Source organism: Lissotriton helveticus, chromosome 3_1 (assembly GCF_964261635.1).
Source record: "Lissotriton helveticus chromosome 3_1, aLisHel1.1, whole genome shotgun sequence".
Taxonomy (NCBI): domain Eukaryota; kingdom Metazoa; phylum Chordata; class Amphibia; order Caudata; family Salamandridae; genus Lissotriton; species Lissotriton helveticus.
The window spans coordinates 1,950,940,637-1,950,959,177 of NC_136061.1; the positions used below are offsets into that span (position 1 = coordinate 1,950,940,637).

General features: G+C 43.6%; 1 long non-coding RNA gene across 1 annotated transcript in view; it reads left to right on the forward strand.

Moving 5' to 3' along the window:
* The first annotated feature begins 218 nt into the window (after positions 1-218).
* Positions 219-18,541, forward strand: part of LOC144825224 (uncharacterized) — a 91,075-nt gene continuing 72,752 nt past the window's right edge. Inside the window, exon 1 of the long non-coding RNA XR_013609339.1 lies at positions 219-316. This is a non-coding gene — a long non-coding RNA (uncharacterized LOC144825224). The remainder of the gene's footprint in view (positions 317-18,541) is intronic.

Genomic DNA, 18,541 nt, shown 5'->3' on the forward strand with positions numbered 1-18,541 from the left:
CATTGGACGCTGTGGCTGACTGATTGATTTGTGTTGTTGTTTGCGGTGCATGAAGTCAATTCATTGTGTACTATTATCTAATCTACACATTAAAAGTAACTCAAGGCAATGTTTCCCTTCTTGATTTTTAATAATACATTTGTACTTCTACTGCAGGACGATCCATTGCATTTTGAATATGGAAAGGGAACCCAATCTGTACACTGAGTTGGACAACACCATGATGACCACAGTGACATAATATCTTCACATTCACTCAGTAGGATCGGAAATGATTGATGGAATGAGTCAGGGCGTTTCACAAGTGCCATAAAAGGTAAACAAGTCAACAACAACTGCTATTTTTAAATTTTCTTTGCTATCTTTGAAAGTAAGCCCGGTACAACAGAACACAAACTGTATGTAATCCGGGTCTCTCTGAGGGCAGACAGGCAAGGCAAATTGCATAATATTAATATACTGCTGCCCTGTACTGTCTAATTGTCTTGTAGTAGTTAGTAAGTACTACTTATCGTTAACCATCAAGTTATCAATCATCATCCTGCATGCGTTTTCTTTTTCTCCCTTAACAGATTTATGGATATGGTCGTCTACAAAAATTGTGTTTTGTTGTTTGGTCATGCATACTGTTTTTCTTTATCAAACCTTTCCCCAAACCCCCCTTCGCAACCATTCATCAAACCCTAACCCTCTTCCCTAGGCTGTGCGATTTATTGAGGTATGACTAAATTAAATGTTCACCAATAATTGAGCACGTGCTTGCTGGGATGGATGTGGCAAAAGCAACACTAATTCAATTTCAAGGCAGGGCGAGGATCTTCTTCTGCTTGCCCACCCATGATTAGTATATTTGCAAGGTGACTTACCAAAGGAACCTAATCCATCGTCATTAATTGCCGGCATTGATTGGATTTGTCATCATACTACACACAGCATTAAAGGTTACACTTGTGTCGAGTGTAGGCCTAGTCGAGTGACTTGACACAAGTACAGTCTGTAACTTGTTGTACTAGGCTATCCCCACCACAATTATATTTTATTTACTTTGTTCTACTAATCCTCCCAGAGTCTCAGGCGACTGACTGTCTCATTTTCTTTTTTTGCAAATGCTACTGCCAGTGTCTACTACTACCACCACAACCATGGCATCACGGAAACCTGGATGAACACCTCCTCGGCCCCAGACATTGCCATAGCCATCCCGGACGGCTACAAAATCACCTGGAAGGACCGCGTCAACAAAACTGGAGGAGGAATCGCCATGATCTACAGGAACACCATCAGCGTCACGACCAACACCGAAGACACACTCACCGCCGCCAAACACCTACACTTCCAGATCCACACCGACCCTCAGAGGAACGCTCATCTACAGACCCCCAGGCCCACGGACACAATTCAGCGAAACCATCGCCGACTTCATCAGCCCACACGTCCTAGCCTCACCAGAGTACATCCTCCTAGGGGACCTGAACTTCCACCTGCAGAAAAACAACGACAACAACACCACCACCCTGCTCGACAACCTAGCCAACCTCGGACTCAAGCAACTGGTGAACACCCCCACCCACTATGCCGGCCACACGCTTGACCCCATCTTCTCTGCCAGAAGCCACGTTGCCTTCAGCCACTCCACCGGACTACACTGGACCGACCACAGCTGCATCCATTTCACCTACAAGAAGACCACATCCCACCACCACACGCTACAGATCCCCCGCAGATGCTGGAGCAAAGTCATCACAGACCAACTAACCACATCGCTGAGCCAGAACCCACCTGCCGACACCCCTGACACCAACGACGCAGCAGACAATCTCGCAGAGTGGATCACCAACTGCGCCGACGACCTCGCTGCACTGAAGAAACCCCCAGGCAAGACTAGCAACAGAAAAACAGAAAAACCTCATGGTTCACAGACGCCCTCAAAAGCGCAAAGAAATCATGCCGAACCCTCGAAAAAGCTTGGCGCCACAAGCGGACATCAGAAAACATGACAGCCCTCAAGAGCACCACCCGCGAATACCATCAGATGATCCGCACCACCAAAAGGACATTGTTCAAAGAGCGGCTGGACAACAACTCCCACAACAGCAAGGAACTCTTCAGCATCGTCAAAGAGCTCTCCAACCCCAGCGCCTGCAACAACGACATCACACCGTCACAAGACCTCAGCAACTCCCTCGCCACGTACTTCCACCGCAAGATCGCAGACATACACGACAGCTATGGACCCCAGACCCCAACTCCAGTCACCGAACCAAAACGACCCCCACCACCACCCTCAGCGCCTGGACCTCCATCAGCACGGAAGACACCACCCACGTCATGAGCACCATCCGCTCCCCCTCCAACCCTTGCCCTCATCATATCTTCAACAAAGCCGCCACCATCATCGCACCCCACCTCCGGAACATCATTAACGCCTCCTTCACATCAGCCACCTTCCCTGGAAGCTGGAAACACGCAGAAATCAACGCCCTTCTGAAGAAACCAACAGCTACCCCAAAGACCTCAAGAACTTTCTCCCCATCTCTCTTCTCCCCTTTCCGGCTAAAGTCATTGAGAAGACCGTCAATAAACAGATGACTGCATTCCTCGAAGCAAACAGCTCGCTCGATCCATCCCAGTCCGGATTCTGAGCCAACCACAGCACCGAGACCGCCCTCATCGCAGCCACCGATGACATCAGGACCCTGATGGACAACGGAGAGACAGCCGCTCTCATCCTCCTGGACCTCTTGGCAGCCTTTGACACCGTCTGCCACCGCACCCTAATAACCCGCCTCTACAACTCTAGGATCCAAGGAAAAGCCCTGGACTGGATCACTTCATTACTCTCCGACAGAACCCAGAGAGTCTGCCTCCCTCCCTTCCGCTCCGAGGCCACTAAGATCATCTGCGGCGTATCCCAGGGCTCCTCACTCAGCCCAACCCTCTTCAATATGTACATGAGCCCCCTCGCCAACATCGCACGCAAACACAACATCAACATCATCTCCTACGCCGACGACACCCAACTGATACTCTCCCGCACCAAAGACCCTCGCACCGCCAAAGCCAACTTCCAGGACGGAATGAAAGATGTCGCAGAATGGATGAAGCACAGCCGTCTGAAGCTCAACTCGGACAAGACGGATATCCTCATCCTCGGACAATCCCCATCACCCTGGGACGACTCCTGGTGGCCCACGACGCTGGGCACCGCACCAACACCCACGGACCATGCTCTCAACCTGGGATTCATCCTGGACTCCTCCCTCACGATGACCAAGCAAGTCAACGCAGTCTCTTTCCCATGCTTCAACACCCTGCGCATGCTCGGAAAGATCTTCCGGTGGATCCCCACCAAAACCAGAAAGCCGGTCACCCAGGCCCTCGTCACCAGCCAACTGGACTACGGGAACGCCCTATACGCAGGAACCACAGCCAAACTTCAGAAACGGCTTCAGCGCATACAGAACGCCTCCGCATGACTCATCCTCGACATCCCTCGCCACAACCACATTTCCACCCACCTAAGAAACCTGCACTGGCTCCATGTCAGCAAGAGGATCACGTTGAGGCTGCTCACCCACGCACACAAAGCACTCCACAACATGGGCCCCGAATATCTCAACAACCGCCTCTCGTTCTACACCCCCACCTGCCAGCTCCGCTCCACCAGCCTCGCCCTCACCACCGTCCCACGAATTCGCAGAGCCACCACCGGAGGAAGATCATTCTCCTACCTGGCAGCCAAGACATGGAACTCTCTCCCCGCACACCTACGACTGACCCAGGACCATCTCACCTTCAGGAGACACCTCAAGACCTGGTTATTCGAGCAGCAGTGGCAGGCCACCTCCATCCAGCGCATTGATACCCTCGCGGGTGAGTAGCGCGCTTTACAAATGTATTGATTGATTGATTGATTGATGGCATCTCCATTCTCATGGAAAAGCAAACCATCATCGCCATGCAGCCATAGCTGTGCCTAACTTAAACATCAATCACAGGTAAGATAAGAAGTTTGGGGGAGGTATAATAATGGACTAAGAGGAGAAACTGACAGTACTAGTAGGACAAGTCACTCAGTGAGGGGTACCGCATCTATCTGTTTGTGTGTTACAAAATCGGTAGATCATTAAATCCAACACTGGGTGCTGCCCTGCAGCAGCAAGGAAACCATGTTTGTGACATAAAAAGTTACCCCCCACAATACATTACCAATGTATTGCTATGTTTAAGTAGAAATATGATTCAATACCCTAACTTACCACCGCCCGCAACTGCTGCTGTCTCACCCCCTGCAGCCCCTGCAGGAGCCGCATCTCCTGCCCCCTCGGAATGGCTGCGTCACCATCGCCACTTGCCCCGGCACTGATGGTTGGTGGTACGCCTAGAAAAAACATAAACATTTTTACACCTCCCCCTATTTATTCTTTTTCACTAGCGAGATTCAAATAAAAGTTAATACATACATATACAACAGACATCACTAGTACAAATCTGGTAGTACTAGACACTAGTAGTGTTATGGTCTCTAGGGTCATGCTGGCCTCTTTGTTAAGTTAGCCTGAGCCGTGCAACCATTTTAGCTTTGTGTCTTTTATTTTTGCACACGTTACCCCGCAGCTTGTTGTGTAAGAACTAAGAAACCTTTGAGCCCAGATGAGCTCATACTGCTACTGTCTGAGCGCTGAGTACAAGTTCAAAAAGCAACTAAACAAGCAACTTTGTTATGGAGTTCTGGGGGTCAGCCTGTATTGCTTAGCCATAACATGCTACACTTTTGGCACAAATGATAAATGCTTGCAATATACTAATGCGCACCATTACAGATGGAAGATTCCCTTCCACGAAGCAGAGCTTTGCAGAGCTCATGATGTAACCAGTACTTCTAGGTTCTTCTAAAGTGAGGCGTCCCCAAGAATTCGCTCAGAGATCTTCATTTATAATTTTATATAAACTATATTCCTGCCAAGGGGAGGGTGGTTCTTCAACCACTGTTCAGTTAGCATGATTTCCCCTTTTGTCTTCTCTGGACTTGTAGTTGTAACAATGTTTATTGTTTTAATCTTATACATTTTGCTGTTGGTGCGCGCTCATATGGTATACTGCATTATAGAACAAAGTACAGAGCTTGTTATTTGAAAATAAACCTTTTGAACTTACACAGACTCTGTGGTATTTGGTGTGGACTTAAATGAATGAGTGAGCGAAAGGGTGTGCATTGCTTCCACGACTCTGAGAGGTCCGGAGTGTAGTGTTATGTTCTGGGTTGTCTAATCATTGGGTTTCTTTGGGGGGGTTCGGGGAGCCAATGAGACACTATAGCTAGTCAGTCAAGGGATTGTGGGTGAGGTATGGAGAAGGTCCAACCTCCTATCAACAATGTCCTATGCATATGTCTGTATGTGCAGAATCCCTACAACAGTAGTAGTATGTACTAGTATCCTATCAAAAATAGTTAAATATCTGGTTGGACATTTTGTTGGTGGGAATTTTCGAAAAGCCTCAAGATTAAGAAGGCTAGAAGAGGACAACCCAAATGACTGGACACATTGGCTAGAGCGATTGGTGGATCGGAGTTTTATTTAAAACCTTTAAAATAAAGAGTGGCCACCTGGGCAAGCTTAGCTACAGACAGACTAATAGTAGTAGTAGAGTTATAGCAGAGGCAGTTAGAGGCAGGTATGACAAGAATTTAGAAACTGATTGTCTAGATTGAACATTGAAGAAGATTTTGTAAAAAATAGAATTAGGAAATTGAAATAATATTTCAGAAAAAATACTGTGATGGTGCAGTAAAAGTTTGGGAAGTATAATTATTAATATTGACAACAGGAGGACTTACTGGGGCCAGCAGCAGAGCCCTTGGTCAAGGAGCGTTCCTGGCCCTGGGAGGCATCTTTCTCAGCTCCGGCCGCCTCCGACCCCGTCTTCCTGCCCTTGAATGCTGATCATGAAAGATGTAAGAAAGAAAGAGACAAACATGGGTGATTGGTGTGAAACAAATACAATATTTTTAAAAACGCTCAAAAAAACATTTATGGAAACAACAATTGCAATAAAATTGAGCTATCTAAATCTGGTTGACTAGTATTGCAGGATTCGCGGTGCGTCTTGTTATTATTTAATATATTTATGAACACTATTCCAGTGTTCCATTCTGATTCCAAAATACTAACTAAGCCTAAGTACCACCTGACCTAGCTCACCTATTCCAGACGGGCCAGTTGTTCACTATGTCTGCAAAATTGCAAATGAAGGACACATGCATCTTTTTTTGCATACACCAAATTGTAGATTTGGTTGGTTCCTGCTGATGTTCTGCTAGTGATAATAAGCCTACATTACCACTCAAAAAACAAACTACAAAAGGTTCTACTAAGGACTGGGGTAAGCATCACTCAGCAACACGTGACGTGACAGAGGATGCGTCACACAGACCACTAAAAAATGACCTACTAATAACAAATAACTAACCTAAACTAAACCTATCAATACACCACTATCCCTTCTTAGTGGCAGGAGGACAAAGAAAGGACTAGAGTCTCCCTAGCATTACCTAACTTAAGTTCTCTGAAGTAAACTCTTACATAATCATGCCAAGCTAGCGCAAAGTTGCAAACAAGTAAGATTAGGAGCGCCGCACACCTGTGTCATAACAATCACAGAAGATTTTTAAACGTAATTTACCTGCAATGTAAGCAGCAGCATTCTTGCTGTTCGGGGAAAAAAACGTGTTCGCAATATATAACACAGAGCAGAAGAACACAAAGTAGTAATATTAAATAGCTACTCACCAAGCCACGGGACCTCCACTCCTAGCAGGTCCAGCAGGTTCTGCTCTCGGTCCAGGATATCAGACCACCGGTGCGTTCGCTGGTTATTGGTGCGTCGGTCAACCGGAGCCTGTACCAGGACCCAGGCCTGCCGCCTGCTGCTAGGGTTAAGGGGAGGTGGCACTGTACAAAAAAAACAAGTGCGGCCACCTCCGCCTCACCAAATAAGGCCCGTGCATGCACCCATTGTGGGCGCCACCTTCCGCAGGGAAGGAGTTTGCGGCTGTGAGTAGCCTTGCCCTTGGCCCTGCCCTCTCTCTTGGCCATGGCTCCGAGACCTTGGGGGGGGAGGCGGAAAATAAAAGGGAGGAATTGGAAAAGTAGGTAAAAGAAAAAGCAAGTTATAGCAAAAGAGTAAAAAAGTAACAAAAAGTTGAAAAAAACTCAAAATATAGAATCAGGAGAATAAAGAGATAGATAATAAATAAAAAAGATTTCTAAAAAAGTGTTCAGAAACAAAGGATTGCAAAGATAGAGGGAGAATAAAAAACCAGGCCCAGAACCAAAGCAATAGAGTGAATAACAAGATGGCCGCACCCGTTGCAACCGCGTGGGAAAGTTTGCGTGATATCTCCTCCCCGAACACGCAAAATTCATAGCGAACACGCATGCGCGTTCCTGAACAGGAAATACTCATCGCGAATGGGCGGGACAAGTGAAAAACAAGATGGCCGCACCCTTTAGCGACCGCATGGGCAAGTTGGTGATATATTTACCCGCGAGCACGCAAAAACACATCGCGAACAGGCGGGCAAATCAATTCTGTGTGTTCGCGGAATTTCTGCGTGCTCGCGGAGATTTTTTGCGGTTTTGCAGAGATTTGCGTAGCCTGCCTACGCAAATTCTGCACAGGCCTACCAATAATGCACAATACTTTCCCCCTGACAGGTTGTCTTGGTATAACATTCTGTTGTTGTCTGTGTCTCATATTCCCCTTGTCCACTAACCTAACCTGAACCTCACATCTGTGATGCCCACCGGTGAACAGGGAGAACCTCATGACTGTATTATGGCATCTGAACAAATCTCTGAGTTGCTCTGATGGATGCACCCTTACCATCTGTGAATGAATGTATTTTGTGGATGTTTCATGCCTTCAAAATGATGAAGGTGGGCTGGTTGTAGGTTACGCTCTATGCACTGTATATCAAATTGTTAAAAGCTGCAGCCTGTGTAATGTGAAAACTGCTCAGTTTGGTGAACTCTTTGCACTCAGTCAAGCCTATGTCATGGCTGAGAAAAAGATTGTAACTGTATTAATATTCTCAAAGTGTGCGTTTGGAGTCATGCATGACTTTAAGCTTCTCCAAATGCAGCAGGGATTCTTGACATTTGCCAGTAACCCTATTAAGGATTGCCTTTATGTACAGAATTTTCTAAACACTATTTTTTGTTGCCTCAAACAGTAGTGGTAGGTAAGTGTGCTGTCCGCCAACACCAGCATGATCAATTGTTCTGAGGGAAGGCTCTCACAGATTCAGCTGTTGGACAAGCTGTTTTGACACAAACCAATGATGCAGCTATTTAGGCTGTACAGGCCGATATGTTTCCTGTGCCCTTTGTAAAAATTGAAAAATAGTACTGGAACAAACAAACGTGTTCACGGAACTCAGCTCAGCAAATGTGGCTGCAGTGAAATTTCTACTCCCAAATTTGTCTGGTTGATTCATGGAGCTGCTTATATCAGTAGGGATGGGATGAAACTTGCCGCTGCAACCCACGGCAGGTGGACAACTTTTCCTCAACTGCCAAAATTATTGCCATTCCTGTGTCACCTGCCAGTCCCATAATGCTGGCAAAGGGATCAAGGTCACCCCTACTGCTCACTCTCCTCCTTGGGGCCCCTTTGTGCATATCCAAATTCTGATGCACAAATATGCCTATTACTCTTATGTATTTGTATTTGTCTGCATGGTTCCAGGGCAGATGGAAGCATATCATTGTGCCAGAGCAGATACCAATACAGGTGATAGCTGCTTACTTAGGGACTTAATTTCCCTTTTCTAGATCCAAAGTTGCCCCTCGAATGACCATGGAACCCACTTCATCTCATCAGTAGTGCAGGAGATTTGCAAAGCTTTAGGGATCACTCAACACTTCCAACATACCTGTCTCTCAGAGTCAGCTGGCAAAGCTGAGAGAAATACTGGTATGTTTAAGAACAGGAGAATGAAAATATGTTCTCAAAACCAACTGAAATGGCCTGATGCTTGGCGTCTATACCTTTCGGCCTGGAGAATTGACAGTGGTCTGTTATGCCAGTTATGTGGTCTCTGTCTTCAGACACTCAGATGTTAACCCTCTTCAGCAACAGTGGGTACACACGAAAGGTCTCAGAAACAAATAGATTATTCTCCTGTTTGTTCCTATGGTGTAGCACAGGCAATCCGACAGACTAGAAACATTGCTCAGCTACTAGAAGATGTAGCCAATAAGACAGTCATTTCCTTAGGTTTCATATCATATCAGTTAGATGCCGAGAAGACCATTCTTCTGCAGAATAGAATGACCTTATATTTTGATCTTGTGGCCAAAAGGAGGCTTTGTGAGATAGTCAGAATGTTGCATTTATCTTCCTGACAACTTCCTTAACATCCACAGAGTGAAGATATTACACTACAAGATTGAAAGTGGTTTCCATTTCAACCTGAGTGACACCTGGTCTTGGTTGTTGGAATACATAGGAATGAATTGGGTGGGGGGGGGGGGGTGGTGGGGGGGGGATGAATGTTTTTGAAATAGTTATTGAAGTAATTCTTAACATTATTAAGCCTGGGCAGAGTTTGCGGAGATCCGCTAAGCGGGCCTTCATAAATTGACAAAAAAACCTGCAAAGCTACGTGGAATTCCGCGAGCGGCAGAGTGGGTTACCTCATGCCGTTCGCACTGATTTTTAGTGCCGGGTGTTTGTCCGGCATGAAAAGTATCACGCACAGTGCAAGAGTGCACTGCTTCTTTCTGCTGCTCGAGTAGAAGCTCTACACAAGCAGCAGCCTCCTCAACACAAGCGGAAGGTTTCCCAAACGCAAGCAGTAGCAACTATCTGCGAATGTCCGCATTGAGAAATCTGGCAGGAAAGAGATTTAGCACTTGATTTTCTTCGCTCGCCAGCTTACCGTTGGCGAGCGCAAGCGAGGAAAAAATCTCCGCTGCAGAGTTTGTTGGAACTCTGCGAGCTCCGCGAACCCCAGAGTGTGAAAACCTCTGCAAACTCCACGAACGGAGCAAAGTTCAACACCCAGGCTTAAATATGATACCACTATGCATTTTGATTAAATTGAGGATGTGCATTATCCAATGTGTTTTCGACAGTGGTGGCTCCTACGCTATGGCAGAGGTGCGTCGCTCCACTGCTTTTCAGCAGTGCAAATTTAAGGAAACATAAAATGATAATACCTTTGAGTTACTATCATTTAATGTTTCTGCCATTACTGGTTTCGGTGCTGCTTTGCAGACGGGCGGGTGGGCAGGGCTGGTCTGCTATTGAAGCAGGGCAGGGGGGTTTAGCTAGCCCTCCTGGGACACCTAAAACAGTCATGCACACTTTCCCTGTTCTCCTTGCAGGCTGTATTACAGCCTGCTTGGAGAACAAGCCCCGGACCCCATTCCCAGGCTGAGCGTCGAACAAGGACACTCAGACCAATCACAACGCTGCATTGCATCGTTGTGATTGGTCAGGGGATTCTGGGTGCTTACCAATCACAACACTACATTGCAGCATTGTGATGTATTATATATCACATTTTTTGTAATAATAATTGCAAATTAATTGCTACAGCTTCTTAAAGTCCTCTAAAGTATTAACATTATTGCACATTCACACACATTTTAAATGTGCTGCCATTTTGTTGTCCCATGTTTTGATTCATCAAATGTTCTGTCCTGCACTTGCTTGCTTTGAAAAAAAAGTGCATAAATGCAGCATAGAAATGTAAGGATTTTAGCATGTCATGCTCCACTGATTGGGGCAAAGTTCTGGTCCATTGATTTAGCATTTTTCCATTTCTCATTTTGATGCTTGCTGGATATTATTCCATTAAACATGTGTTAGATGTTTATGCACTATCCTGAGTGTCTATTGTTTCTTTTAGAAATGTTACAAACCTATTGTGCTATGTTAATCACTTATTAATTATTATTATGTCAAGTAAATGGGAGATCAGTTATCAGAGAAGGCCATTCAATCCTGCAGAAATGCTCTTTCAAATGCTGTCAGTGAGGTATGCCCTGTGAAAGTAGACTGGACCAATATTTGTAATTAGAAACAAACCAATGGTTATTTCTAGCTGATTATCCAGGTTGTTTAATAGTTTCTTCAGGGTTGTTACACAATGTGCAGCAACAACTGAGAACTGTCTGCATTCGGTGTTACACAAAGATTATTCTGAGTTGTTGTTTGTAGATAATCATTGTGTTGTTTTACAAGAAGGAATGAAAGAGTCTACTGAACCCAAGCTGATTTATATGCAAATGCAATCTATCCAGAGAAAGGCAAAATTGATGAGCTGCGGAGAAATGGGTACACAAAATGACAGTGGCGGAATAAAGACTTGGAAAAAGCTACGAGAAGGTAGGGGGAGATTCAGCTCCAACTTGTGGTTCCTCATATTTCCAGTTGGGACACTGCTGCCTTAATTTGCCCAAGAACTTGCAGACTAAATCTGAATATTCAGAATTTACCTAGATTTCACAACACCACTACCGCACCTTTAAGGAGGGCCCAAGGGAAGCTGAGTACTCTGTAAATGCTTTGATCCCTGTAGATCAAAAGGGGCTGTATGTGTGATGTGCCATTAACAAAAATACTACATCATGCCTGTTGATAACAATGCTAGTAGCTCTATACTGAAAGCATCAGATTTCTCCTCATTACTCTCAAGGGTCGAACAATTGATGCAGTCAGCATTTCTAACACAAGTGCACCCTATTCTGTTACTGATTCCGTGTCTTTCTCTTTGGGACATATTACTGACTGACATGCTTTTCTCTTGAGCCCTACCTCACTTGGAACTTCCTAGAAAAAGCGAGGTCTACTGTGTAAATTGAAATGTACTGAGTGTTGTACTATGTCAGTGTTTATTTGAATTAGGTGTGGGCTTATCTTGGTTAATTCTATATATCGTAATGATGCAGAATTACCCAAAACGTTTTCAAGATTACGTTGAATTACTCGAGAACAGTAATTCTGCATTTAGTGGTATTTTCTTTATCATACAAAACTGCCCTCTCGCATCCAAAATGGATGCAAGGATGCATTTGGCACTAAGAAAGAGCACTAAATGCAAGAGAATATGAATATCTAAAGTTGCTGTTGCTGTTAGATTTTTTCCCCCAAATTATTCTTAATTACGTGAGCAGATGTAATCACCTTTTAATCAATATTTCTGTGTCAAAGAGTAATGTGGAATTACCCAATGTACTCACATTATTCCAGCGTAATTTAAATTTTGAACAGGCCTATTTTGAATGTGCCTAAAGAAAGCACAAATGCTATTGAAGTAGTGCAATGTTAATATAATGACACTAGGTACTAATAATGCCAAACCCTCATGCCAATCCACGTCATATGCGCTTAATCAGATCATTGCCACCAAGCTGTCTGTGCATGCTAATAATGTAGGTTGTGTTCTCACTGCTGAACCCATAAAGATCAGAGTGTAAGTACAGGCAGAGACAGGCATCTGCCCAGTCATTGCCACCCTATTGAACTAAGGAATTGTAGTATCTACTGTGTGTGTGTGTAATATCTCCATTTTACCGAACAAAAAGCCTGGTAAAGAAACGTACAGTTTTGTACAAGATTTACATACCTTAAATTCTGTTGTATTGCCAGGTTTCCCTGGTGTACAGAATCCTGCTACTATATGATCTTATGCGCCAGCACTGCCTCATGGTTCATCTTAGTTGATTTGTATTCCACCTTCATTTCTATTGCAGTACACCCTGACAGTCAATATCTCTTTGCCTTCACATTCTCTAAGAACCAAATAATGTGGTCTCAACTCCCCAAGGGTACACAGAACTGCCTTCTATCTTATCACAGCACCTCAAAATGGCTCAGCACACCCCTATGTTCTCAGTAGGAGCATCACTACTTTAATATATTTCATATGTTTTGGTGACTTGTAGCTCATTGGGCCAACTCCCTGTAAATGTTCACACAATGTGAAAAAAGAGGCATAACGCATATAAAAGTAAGTCAAAGTTCTCTTTACCCCATGTTCGATATTTAGGTCACAAGATCTCATGGGGGGAAACACCTGTCTACAAACTAAATTGAAGCTATTCGTAAACTACCCAGACCTATCTTTGTGTACATACTTTTTGGGCATTGGAGCTTACTGCTGACAGTGGGTTTTGGGTTAAGCCATTATTATCAAACCATTGCAAGTGTTTATGGGAAAAGGCACAACTGTACCTTTGCCTTGGTCCAGATGCTTACATTTGTTCCAGACAACTATTTGTGTCTCTGGAACAAATTTAAACATCTGCTCCTGTATTAGGAATACCCGATTATTTAAAGCCTTTTGCATTATGCAGACATGAAAGAGAGGATTTTGCTCTGGGCGTTCTAGTTCAAGATCAAGAGGACAAAAAGAAACATGTTGCCTAATATTCCTTTGCGTTTTATGCTGTGGCCACAAGGATGCCTCTGAGCTTGTCTGCTTTGACCTGCACACCTCGTTAAAGCGTCTGTAAAGATAGTGTTTGGTTCTCATTTCACTGCTGCTATGCTTTATGACACACCCACACTGTTAACCATGAAAACTCATCACCTTTCATTGTTAAGACTGTTAAGGTATGACATACTGTTGTTGTCCACATCCCATATAATACTTGTTTGGTGTTCTGAATTGAGCCCAGCTTTTCCTTTTCACACCTCCTTTGATGGAGAACTTCTCGACTGTGTTTTAGTGACAGCCTACCTAACCAACATTTGTGTTGGTTTAACTGATGCATCTCTACCAAACTGTGACAGTGCATATTATGCTGATGGAGCATGTGTTAGAACTGTCATGGGCTCCTTAGCAATTGGATACTCTGTGTGCACCCTGTATGACATTATTGAAAGTCGTTCTGTGCCAAAAATTCACTCTTCTCAAGTTGCTAAATTAATCACACTTACATGTATATGCATTTTGGCTGCTTCTAAGCTTTTCACAGTATTCACCGATTCCAAGTTTAGTTTAAGGGTTGCCAACAATTTTGGATTGCTCTCAATGCAGCAAAGATTCCTTACGTCAGCTGGGAGCATGCAGATGAAATACGCCACACAGGAGCTGCGGTCAAACCGTACTTTATTCTTCAGCATACACTCACACACTGAACATTACCTCATACTTTTTATTGACCACACCCTGACACCTCCCTGCCTATTATTCAGTTCCTGTCTAGAGTCAGCTCCAGAACCACGAAAGTCCTAGTGTGTATAGTCTAAATATGCTACATCTCCCACTTCGTTAAGTAAAAAGTGGCAAACAGCAGCGAAAATCACATCTCTTCAATTAGTCGGTGAGCCATTCTCACTTGTCTGCCAGCTTGGGTGATCCAAAATCATCAAGTTCCACCCTGATCTAGCAAAGGTGATTTAGGCTGAGGCACTCACCTTACACGTGGTTTAAGAACTCAACAAACTTTGCGGTAGGTGTTTAAAATGGGAGGTGTCCAGAGTGAGTCTGTCCAGGATGATCTGCTGTCACCATATGTCCTTTACATGCCATAACTTGTAGAGGATCAGCGGCAAAAGGAGTGTCTGTTTTTTCGTCTCTGTTTAACCAGTACCCAGTCTCCTTCATTAAAGACTGTTTCATGGCGATGCTCGTTGGCATAAGTTTCCTTTTCCAAGTTGCGTTGGTGTCTCGAACCTGGTCAGTGCTCACTGATCGATACGAGGTCCATTGAGGTAGTTTTGTTCTGATGGCTCTCCCAAATAGCAAGGTGGTTGGACTCTCACCAGTTGTGGAATGAGGAGTTGATAGATAGGCATGGATAATCTGACAGAAGGATTGGTTCAGTTTGATTCATTCCATGGACGGTCATTGAATGACTCTCTTGAGGGTGTCAATGAATCGTTCAACTACACCATTGACTTGGGGCAAGAGGGGTGTACTCTTTTGGTGTTTGATGTTGAGACAACAAAGGAATTCTTTGAACTCCCTGCTATTAAAGGGTGGACCATAGTCAGATTTGAGATTTTCAGGGATTGCCCATAGCCCAAACAGACTCGCATAAAATGTTATTTTGATATGCAAATTGGGGTCAAAGTAAGCCATTTCAGTTGTGTTCTCAATTGCATGCTGACTCTTGTCACATTCTGGAGACCATTTGAATGATACATTCCACTTTATTGAGACTCTTCATGGGGCCCTCACTGTAGCAAAGTTGAAAATGTATTTTGAGCAATGACTGGTCATGCCTAGAAAGGATCGCAGCATGATAACATCCATCGGCAAGTGGATGACAGTGCTTTCCAGGTCTGGAGTCATAGCCCCATGTGAGAATATGTGCCCAAAATGTGCCCCAATAATTTGCATTTGGATTTCTTGAAACTCACACTTTTCAGCATTTAGAGTGATACCTGCATCAGAAAATAACTGCCACACTTGGTTGAGAGCTTTGTTGTGCTCTTGTTGTGTTTTCCCCAAAAAAAGTATGCCGTCACTGTTATTAAGAAAAAGGAGGGGTTTGGCCCTGTGGGAAAGAGGGTAGGTTGGGCCTTGAAACAATGCAACACCAAAAGGGGATTTTTACCTATGCCTCTATTAGCGATTAAAAGGCAATTAATGCATGACAGAGGGTAAACCACTGTTTATTAGTTCACCCAGACATTTGATTTATGTCATTTACTTTTTTGAATTATACATAAAGCATTTAAAGACAGAAAAAAGAACAATATCAACCTCACATAAAGCCAGTCATCATTATTTCAAAAAGACAAAAAACAATATAATCCATAAATGTGAGGATGAACATACAATACAAATGTGCATTTAAATTTTTTTAAACAATTTGTTCATTAAACAGTTGCCACAAAACAGTACCAAAGAGTTATAAATAACCCATACATTGGTTTTCTGGGAGTTAACCTAATTAACTATCACCCAACATTCCTGTCATAATGTTATTAATCTTCATGTTATTTAACACCAGGAATGTAATGAAAGCCTTTGGCAAAATTTTACAAATAAAATGACTTGATGCCAGAAAGAAGAATAGCTTAATGCCGACACGTTTCGAATCACAATGTATTAATCATGGGATTCTCTTCAGGGCAGGAAGTCTATCACCAGGAACTGTTTAAGAAAAAGAGAAGGGGAATTATTTTAGAAAAAGAGTCGTCCTCTCATTGAGTAAGGTGGTTTTTCAAAAAAACAAAGCATCCAAAGATGCAGCATACCTTGTGAGACCAGAAGATTTTTGGTCTTAAAAAATCTTTTTGGGAATGTCATCAAAACCGTGGATGTCAACTGCAAGGGAGTGAGATTGTCGTATTTAACTTTATTGAATCACAAGTAAGGCTGCCCACACCAGTATGAGCGGGGTGAAATTAAAAAGGATTTACCTTAATTTTGGTACATCCAAATGGCGCTCAAGAAAAAGAGAGAGGAGAATGAAGTCCCAATGTCGTGTCCTCTATTGTCTTTCTAAGAAAAACAATGTGTAATTAAATTTTGCAACAACATGCAGAAAAACGAGCACTGTCTTGCGCAATAAGCACCACAGGAAAAAACAACTAATGGCTTACTTGTTTAAAGACGTGGATTAGACGAGAGGTAATTATTTTTCTCTCAAGTGTCCTGTAAACAAACACGAAGGAATCAGTGATTTTCCCCAAGAATTTTAGGAACATAAGTGTGCCAAAACATGGAGATGACTCTACATTATAAACGGCACGCAGCGTCTTACCAGACGTTTTGGCACTCGGCGCGGTTTATTTGTTGTTTTTAAAGGACGCCAAGAGTCGGAAAATGACTTCAGTTAGATTTGCAAGGTTCGGTCCTGGTACAAACCAACACATATGAATCAATAATTGGACTTGTTGTTAAGATGGGGCATGCGTCTACAATCAAGGTGCCGAGCGACCGGTCTTACCGTTAGTTTGACATCTTGACGCGATGTCAGACGCCAGCGGTTTGGAGAAACGGCGAGCAGCCGCGGGAGTGAGAAGTAATCAGCAATTCCGTCACGTGATATCGGCAGCCAATCAGGCATGTCGAGGGCATGCAATGTGGCCGCTATGGTTTGTGGGAGTTGTGGTTTGTATTTAGAACAAAATTCTTTTTTAGAAGGACGGCATTTGGATTTATTGAAGTATACAAAGGAAATTAAATCCTATTTACTTCACTCAAACAGTTCAGGCCATTATTTACACTGTTAAATCTCATGATGAGATATGCCTCTTTACGCAGATGTGCAGCCTCAATACTTGATGATTGATGTTTGGGGTCAACCCATGCAAGTACTGTCCACTTGAAATCATTTTCCCCATGATTGTTGCCCAAAAAGTGTTCAACCATGGGTGCAGATGCCACTTTTTTCTTGATTCTTGAACGATGTTGTGTGATTCGTACATTTACTGGTTGACAAGTTTTACCGATATACACTCTGTTGCAGGGGCATACCACGGCATAGATAACATTCTTGGTCTTGCAATTCGTAAACGTGTCATGCTTCCATTTGACCCCGTCGTGGTCAAACACATTGCCTTCCAGTGTAGTTGAACATGATACACAGTTGCCACACTTATGATGCCCGCATATAGGCTTTAGATTCCACTGTGTTATCAAATCACTCCTTTGTTTGGGAATGTAGCTGTCTGCTTTTACCAATTGTTGGCCAATGCACCTGTTTTTGCGCATGGCGAAAATGGTTTTTTTTAGCGGATGTTCCAAATTTTCCAAAAAGGTGCCAATTGTTCAAAATGATACGTTTAAATTGGTTTGTTTGTGACCCAAAGGTTGTTACACAAACCAATTGATCAAGTTCACCTTTTTCCTTTTTCTGAAGGAGATTTTCCCTCGGGGTGAATCTAGCACGTTTCTTTGAATGATTTAAAAGTTTTTTGGGGTAACCCCTTTTCGCCATTTCAGCACAAAATTGTGTAGCATGATGTTCAAAATCTGCCAGATCCGTGCAGTTTCGCCTTATTCTCAACATTTGTCCTATCGGAAGATTTTCTTTTAGACACTGTGGATGCGAGCTTTTATAATGGAGGATGGTGTTTCTATCAGTTGCTTTTTTGTGTAAGGTTGTCGTTAGAATGTCTTCGCGGATGCCTACTGAGATGTCAAGAAAAGTCATTTTGCTTTTGCTAGACTCTATTGAGAAACTGATGTCGATATGTCTTGAGTTTAGCCAATTGTAGAACTGGTTGAGTTCGGTCTGGCTTCCCTGCCACAGGAGTGGGAAAAGAGCTTCTCACAAGGGTGTGCGCTCTGATTTACTGGAAACCGAGTGGTTTCTTAACCGTTCAAACTGAAGGTATATTCAATAATTGATTCTTGATCAAAGAAATTCTTTCCGCATTTATTTCAATGTTATCAATCACATTGTGTTGAAGTTAATTCCAAATTCGATTAGTAAACATTTTTTTCAAATACCCAATGCATTTCGGGTCTCAAACCAAGGACCCTTCATCAGGGGTATGAAAGCTGGACGCCAAGCGTCTCGAAGTCGATAAGTGACTAGCTCAAGCAAGTTGCTTGAGCTAG